This window comes from Crocodylus porosus, unplaced genomic scaffold (assembly GCF_001723895.1).
Source record: "Crocodylus porosus isolate Cpor-Errol unplaced genomic scaffold, CroPor_comp1, whole genome shotgun sequence".
In the NCBI taxonomy this organism is placed as follows: Eukaryota; Metazoa; Chordata; order Crocodylia; family Crocodylidae; genus Crocodylus; species Crocodylus porosus.
The window spans coordinates 32,679-39,895 of NW_017728907.1; positions in this window are offsets into that span (position 1 = coordinate 32,679).

Sequence of the window (7,217 nt, forward strand, 5' to 3'; positions counted from 1 at the left end):
AGTCTTTTTCTGTGGTTCAAGAAAATAGATGACCTCAGTGAGGGGGAAAGGGGGAGGTGGGAAAAGCTCAGGAATGGACCGAAGCAATGTGCTTTCGGACCGATGCGGTGCACTCACGGATCTCTACATCTTAGTGGGAACATTGGTTCTCACATATTGCAATCCAATATCTACCTTCTTTAACGTTGGCATGATAATTGGTAGGATTGCCTTGTTTGCAGAAGTAAACATGTTAAAAATATAAATTAAAGTCCTCTCCTACCCCTTATTTTTAACAAAGATTTAAATCCAAATAGAAATTTTATAATAATTGTTTGGAGTCCAAGCTTGCAAGGTATGTGGTGGAGTCAAACACATTTAGGAAGATCATGCTTAGGCATGATTTACTTAAAGTGCAGAGGCTCAGAGTAGATCTGGACAGATTCTTTGCTAATTAACCAGTTTATAAGAAAATATTGATTAGTCAAAACCCAAATCTTTCCCAGTTACAGACAAGTTTCAGTGAAATGTTGATCAAGGAAAAGTTCCTCTTATTCAAAATGCAATTTCTTGTCAGAGAAAAAAGCTGTCTGTTCTAAGTATTCTAGTGTTTAAAGAACTCAGCTGGCATGAAGATGACCAAGTCAGATCCCTGTTCCATGCATGTTTAACTATTTATACAACATAGAATAACTCCCAGAATACTGTACTCCAGAATAAGCAATAGCCTGGTGGTAAGCACATTCACCAGGATATATGACCCTTTTCTAAATCGTGCAGAATAGGGATTTTAATTATGAGTTAATATCTGATTTTAATTCTTTCCTTCAGTTGAATTCACTAATTACTAAACTAATAGCTATGTAGGTATGGGCTTGTTCTTTTATGGAAAAACAACAGTTGAAAAGCTTGAGACTCCTCTCAGTGTAGCACAGGGTATTTTAAAAAATACTGACATTTTTCACACTTGAGAAAACCCTTGGCTGCACATCTCTACAGCTCCCACAGAAATCATGGAAAGTCTTCCTGTCAGGCAATGAGACATCAGGGTGCTCAATAGCTCACTTGAAATATTATTGAATGGACACTTCTACTGGCTCCATACCTAAAGAGTTAAACCCTGGTTTGCACATTATAGTCACTTAATATTGTGCAGGGGCCACTCAGACCAGGGCCCTATTGTGTTAAGCGCTGTATAAATATATGGAAACACAGAGAATCCCTGTTGCTATGACCTGGCATAAATAAATTCACATAAAAAGAGAGCAGCCACTAAGTAAGAGAGGTCACAATTTTAAAAAAAATAAAAACAAACCCCAAATTGTCATTTTTTCCTGTTGGCTAAAGCTGTTAAAGGCTGTGTGTCTTTCAAACCAATGACCTAAATTCCCATTCTTTTAAAAGATTTAAAAAAAAATACTTTTTCATACACTCTACAATAGAGAAATACAACTTCAGGAAAGTGTTCAATGCAGTGAAGTAATGTTACTTAGTCTTTCAGAAGTTTTTACCAATGTAGTGAAGATACATTAACAGAGAAATAAGAAATAGTAATAATATGCATTTGTGCCACAAGGTGGCACTACTGTTTAAAATATGACACATATGACCATACTGTTAGGACTATTCATACCATAGAGTTTGCTTGAGACTTGTTTATGATTAATGTATAAAGGTCTTTGGGTATTTTTTTATCAGGAGATAATCACAAATTAGTTATGTCTATAGGCTTTGTTTTCTTTCTCCCTTTATCAAGTGCCGTAGAATGGGTTCTTGGTTAATATCATTGATCGTGCTCCAGTGGAACTATGCTGCTGGATTTCAACACAAAACCCTAAAGAGATAAAATGAACATATTGCAGTTGATGAACATATTGGAGACTCATTTTCTCTTTCGTGTCTTCACTTTCTGGATGAGAGAAATGTGAGGCCATTTAATAGTGTCTGGCAACTACTTTTGTTGATTAGCTATCATGTTAATAATTACTGTCACTTCCAGGCAACAGACAGGGAGCAGATGCAGGATAGAGCTACTGCATCGCTTCAGCAATATAAGATTTGTATTGCATACAAAAGACAGCATTCAAAGCAATCAGATAAAATGGTGTCATTTCCTAGTGCAAACATCAACGCTATTTCTTCTAAGTTCTGGTGTATTGTTTGTTAATATTATTAATTAGTTATTATTACTGCCTGCTAAATAGTAATAAAAAGAAATTCACCAGAACAGAGCGTTTATGCAGCAGAAAGCTCAGAGGAAATGAAGAGTAACCTTCTCATTTAATGAGATTAAGTGCTAGGTGGCCTGATAGCCAGGCAAAAAAGTTTGCCACAGGCATCAGTCTCCTTCAGAAATGCACACACACAGAGCATACTAAAAGGAACTACAGGAAATTACCAAGACATTCTATATCAGGAGCATAAATGAAAGTAGTGCAAAATTTATTCAAGTCTGCATGTTGTATAATTCTTAAAGGAATCCTATTTGCATATGTTCTCAGACTCATGAAGGAAATAACTCACAATATGTAGCAGTTGCTCCCTCTCACCTCCTGTCTTGTACAGAATTGTAGCATGAAGTTGCATGTGGCTTCAGACATGATGTCATACAATGCCAAAGGTTTGACAGTTACCATACAGACCTATTATTAATCCTCCAATTACTATGGACCAATCAAGTGCATAACAAACGTGAAATCCCATTTGTATACACATGATGGACATCTTTTTCAACAACATGAATATTCTTCTTTGTATTGATAGGTAAAGAAAAATGTAATCCTGTTTAACTAGGGGCTATGTCTTCTGCTTGATGTATACTGTAACACTGTTAAAGGCTTACGATTTCTGCAAACATCAAAGTAGAATATACTCTTAGGATTCAAATTCTTCCCCTAGATGTAAGTGCACAAACTCCCATTGACTAATGGAAGCTGCCTAGCAGAGTTCAGAATGGCCTGTTAGTACTGTAATTCAGTAACTAGGCTCAGTTGCTTAGTCCAACAGTTTCAGAGAATAAGGCAACTTCTGAATAGATTTTTTTTTAAAACTGTCCAACAGAATTCAGGACAGCCCTGCTCCTGGGAAATGGCGATGCAGGGTGGTGGGTGGCAGCACTCCAGCCCCACCCACCTAGGGCCTTCCCAAGTACCCCCAGGGGTACATGTACCCCCAGGTGACAACCGCTGCCCTACTTCATTCTGTGGGGGTCCTCCTTCTCTTTGTATCAGCCATTTTACACTGCCCAGAGAAACTCTGACCAGAACATAGCCAGCTCAGACTATAATGAGGCACTCAGCTCACATAAAGCAGCAAATCTAGCCCGCTCTTATGGCAACTGCCTCTCCAGATATGATCATAACTTGCAAACATACACCTTGTGTACTTTTCCTGGCCTAGACCTGTATGCATGATTACCATGAATGGGCATTATCCTATTTTCCTCATGTGAGTAAAGTTTTTGAATTACCTGCGATTTCAGTTATATATGTGTTTTACTGGAGTCAGGAGCACAGGATGAATTAATGCTGATGTTGTTTGGTCTTCATACTTGTATTAAAAGTGGAATTTGGCATTTATTGCTGGCCTAAATCCAGATTGCATGCATGCACAGAACCATGTGTGCTTGCTACTTAAAGGTTTTGCCTATGCAGTTGACTAGATAAAAGGCTGTTTAGCTGCATGTAAGCTCCAATGCTTAGCATTTGTGGCTTGGCATGAAATATTATTAGGTACCTACATAAGGCTGAAGAACCAGATCCCAAATGCCAAGGATAGGTAATTCTACAGCTATGCTCATAAACTAATAACATTGTTTCATGATAGTCATAGCGCCACCCTGGTTAATATTCTGGACATTGAACCACTGAATACTGGAAGCATAGATGTTAGACATGGAAAATATCAGAATATTTAGTTTATCTCTTTGCAAAGGGAGGATTATACTTTACAGAACATTTTCTCATGTTCATGCTCATGCATTAGAAAGTAGAATCTGACCCACAGTTTTTCTATTGCGGAGGAACAGATTAGTAATTTCAAAGCTCTCTGCCATGTCACACTGCTCTCCTAATAATCAGAATCACCTTGCTGCAATTCTAGCAGCATGACAGTGTGGAAAGAAAGCATAAATAAATAATAGAGTGACCTGCAGACTAATGCTCTCCCCAAGTTCAAAAGTAATAAGTCATTTTCAAGTATATATTTTAAGATGACATGCCATTAAAATAAAACTTTAATGAACCGGGGCAACAAAAAGCAGCATATTTCATTTCACATTAAATACATTGAGGTGGCTTGTCACTCCACCATTTCTTTCCCAGGGGATGATAGATAAAACAACTTAAAGATATGAAGGACTACATCTGTGCTACTATTTCCTTAATTTGACCATGGGAGCTGCCATATCAGATCAGAGCAGTTGGTCCTTGTAGTTCAGTATCTTCTTTCTGAAAGTGACCAACATAACATCCTTCAGAGAAAAGTAGAACAAAAAAACCCAAAAAACCTGGTGAAGGAAATAGAACAACTTGCCCCAGAAGGAAAATGCCCTCCTAACTCTTGTCAGTCAATTAATACTTGTCTTATTTCCTTAAACATCAAAATCTATAGTTTTATTTTCTATTGTCTTTATGATGTCATCCTTAAAAACTTAGGTTGGTGCTTCCTGCACTCTGGGCTTCCCCTCTGAACTCTGGAGCTGCCCTGGTTCCCCCTATTTCTGGGGCATCCCCCTGCCTCTCAGGGTTCCCCCCCATTCTCTAGGGCTCCCCCTACCACTTACTTGTTGCTGCCTGGCTGTCTGTCTGAGAGCAGGCAGGGAAAGATTAACCTGCCTTTCTACCTACTGCTGCAGGGGTGCTCCTCTTCTCCCTGCTGAGCCTACCAAGAGAGCAGCAGCTGCCACAGTGGCAGTGGCTGGGAATGCAGGTTAACTCTTCGCTTCCTACTCCCCCGGGACAAACAGCAAGGATAACCACAAGGAAGTTTGAGAGAGTGGGGGGCCAGTGAGTAGTGATCTTGGATGCTAGATAGGGTAGGGGGGGCAGTGGGCCTGATCCAGCCCAGCAGGGGAGAGGGAGGGTGGGTGGGATGTTTACGCTAAACTGTAGCCAATCTAGGCTACACCTAAGTGTAACAGGTGCTACCTAACATGGATCAGAGATAATTCTGCTTTGGAGTGGCATAAATGTAAACCACGTAATGAGTGTTTAAAACCAATTATAGGTGTTAATGTGCAGAAAATCCAGGTGTTAAGAGCTCCAGGATCTGCCCAGCATTACTGTGTAACAAGGCCCAAAGTAAGATTTAAAATCTTTCAAATATAACATGAAGTCTACATTTTATTTTAGCGTGTATTTTGAAAGGTTAACAGAATGCCTGTCTGAAAAGCAAGAGTGAGCAAGGAGTCAGACTGTAACTGTCTTTGCTAACTGTAGCAATAGTATCAGTGCCTTGTGATACCTTGATAGCCTTTCAGGACCTGATGGAGGATTACGACAATCTCTTTTCTAGAAGACTGATGCAATAAAATCAGTGCAATGATAAAGGGCTCCAGGATTGGGTTGTGAATCCATCGGGGTATGTGCACATGTGTGCATGCATGTGTATATGCGCGTGCATGTATGTTTTTAACGTGTGTGCATGTGTACACATGTGAAAGTGCACACATGGCAGCTGTTAGAGAACTGCAAGAAGCTCAGATAAGCTGCTATGGCTATGCTTCTGCATATTTTTTAAATCAATACCAAAAATAAAGTTTCCAGCAAACAATGCTTCTGGGAACGATACTGCTATTTCAGGATGCACTGATTGTCTGATGTTGCAGTGTCATTCTGAGAAGTATTGTCTTTCAGTGACTGAACTTCTGGGTACTTCATACCATTCTCTCTAGCTGTGCTAAAATGAGCTGGATGGATGGCTATAAAAGGTGAGCAACATGTTTTGGATAAAATAACAACTAAGCTCAACTTTAATGTAGAACATAAAACAAACATCACTTTCTGAAGGTTACAACGGCTTCAAAGTATTTCTGGCAAGAAATAAATGAAGGATCATTGTGAATCTTACATTAAATCAGTTCTTTGTTAACTTGGAGAGATGGTTTCATCATGGATAAGTGTGAGGCTTATCTCAAGTGAATCTTCTGAGGTTTGCATATTGCTTTAAGTCATGTGAGAAAAAAGAAAAAAATATATATATATATATTTGACTATCCAAAAATCAGATAGTGTGATAACCTTATTGGCTGGAATAGCAACAAAGATGTGAAGAAGATTTCAGATTATGTACTTTATTAAAAATGGAGGGCCTGATTCCTGGTGGATGCATCTACATGAGATGCTTACTGCAGAATTGCCTAATTAACTCAGTGGTAAAGCATCACCACCTACACTGGTTGTGCTACTAGGCCAGAGTAACCTAATGAACTCCACTGTCAGATAGTACTGCCTGATACAAGTACTAGTCTATGGTGGAGTTATTACTACACCACAATGCACATGTAGATGGTGATCAGCTGGGGCATGAGGGTGCTACAGGTTGGGGCTGTCTGCTGGCTAGCCCCACACTGTAGCACTCTTGTGCCCAGCCAGCCTGTCTACAGCACACTGAGGTGGGCAGGAGCAGACCCGAGTAGGTAGGCTGACCCCCTGGGTTCCCTGTTAGCTGGGGTTGCACCACTCTAGCTCAGTGTGCTGTAGTCTTGGGCACACCTGTAAGTGCTGCACCTGGAAGCAATAAACTCCAGTACAAATCACTGACTGATGACAGAGACGGGTATGGATAAAATACACTGTGATTTACTGTTTCTCAGAATCAATAAAAGGCCATAGTAATTTGAACATGAATTAGAGCAGCCTTACAGCTATAAAACTACTTTAATTTATGTTGAAAACATAGATCCAGAAATGGAATAACTTAAAACTAGGGTCTAAATCTGGTCTACAAGGGGGAGTTATTGAGAAGTAAGCAAGGGTGTGGTTTTACAGTAACTAACTTAAGTTAACTAAATATGAAAGTGGAGTAAATTATTTTGCTTTTACTGTCCAACAAGAGTGTCCACGTTGGGGTTTAGTATGGAGGAGACTAGTGCACTGTAAATTTAAATCCTAGCTTGCTCCTTATTAACTTTTTGGTGTTGATAAGCCATAAGCTTAAGTAAAAAATTAGCTGAAATCTAATGTGTGGAAGGCATGGAAAAATTTGTTAAAACAAGCCATCTCTAGAGATAAGAGTTA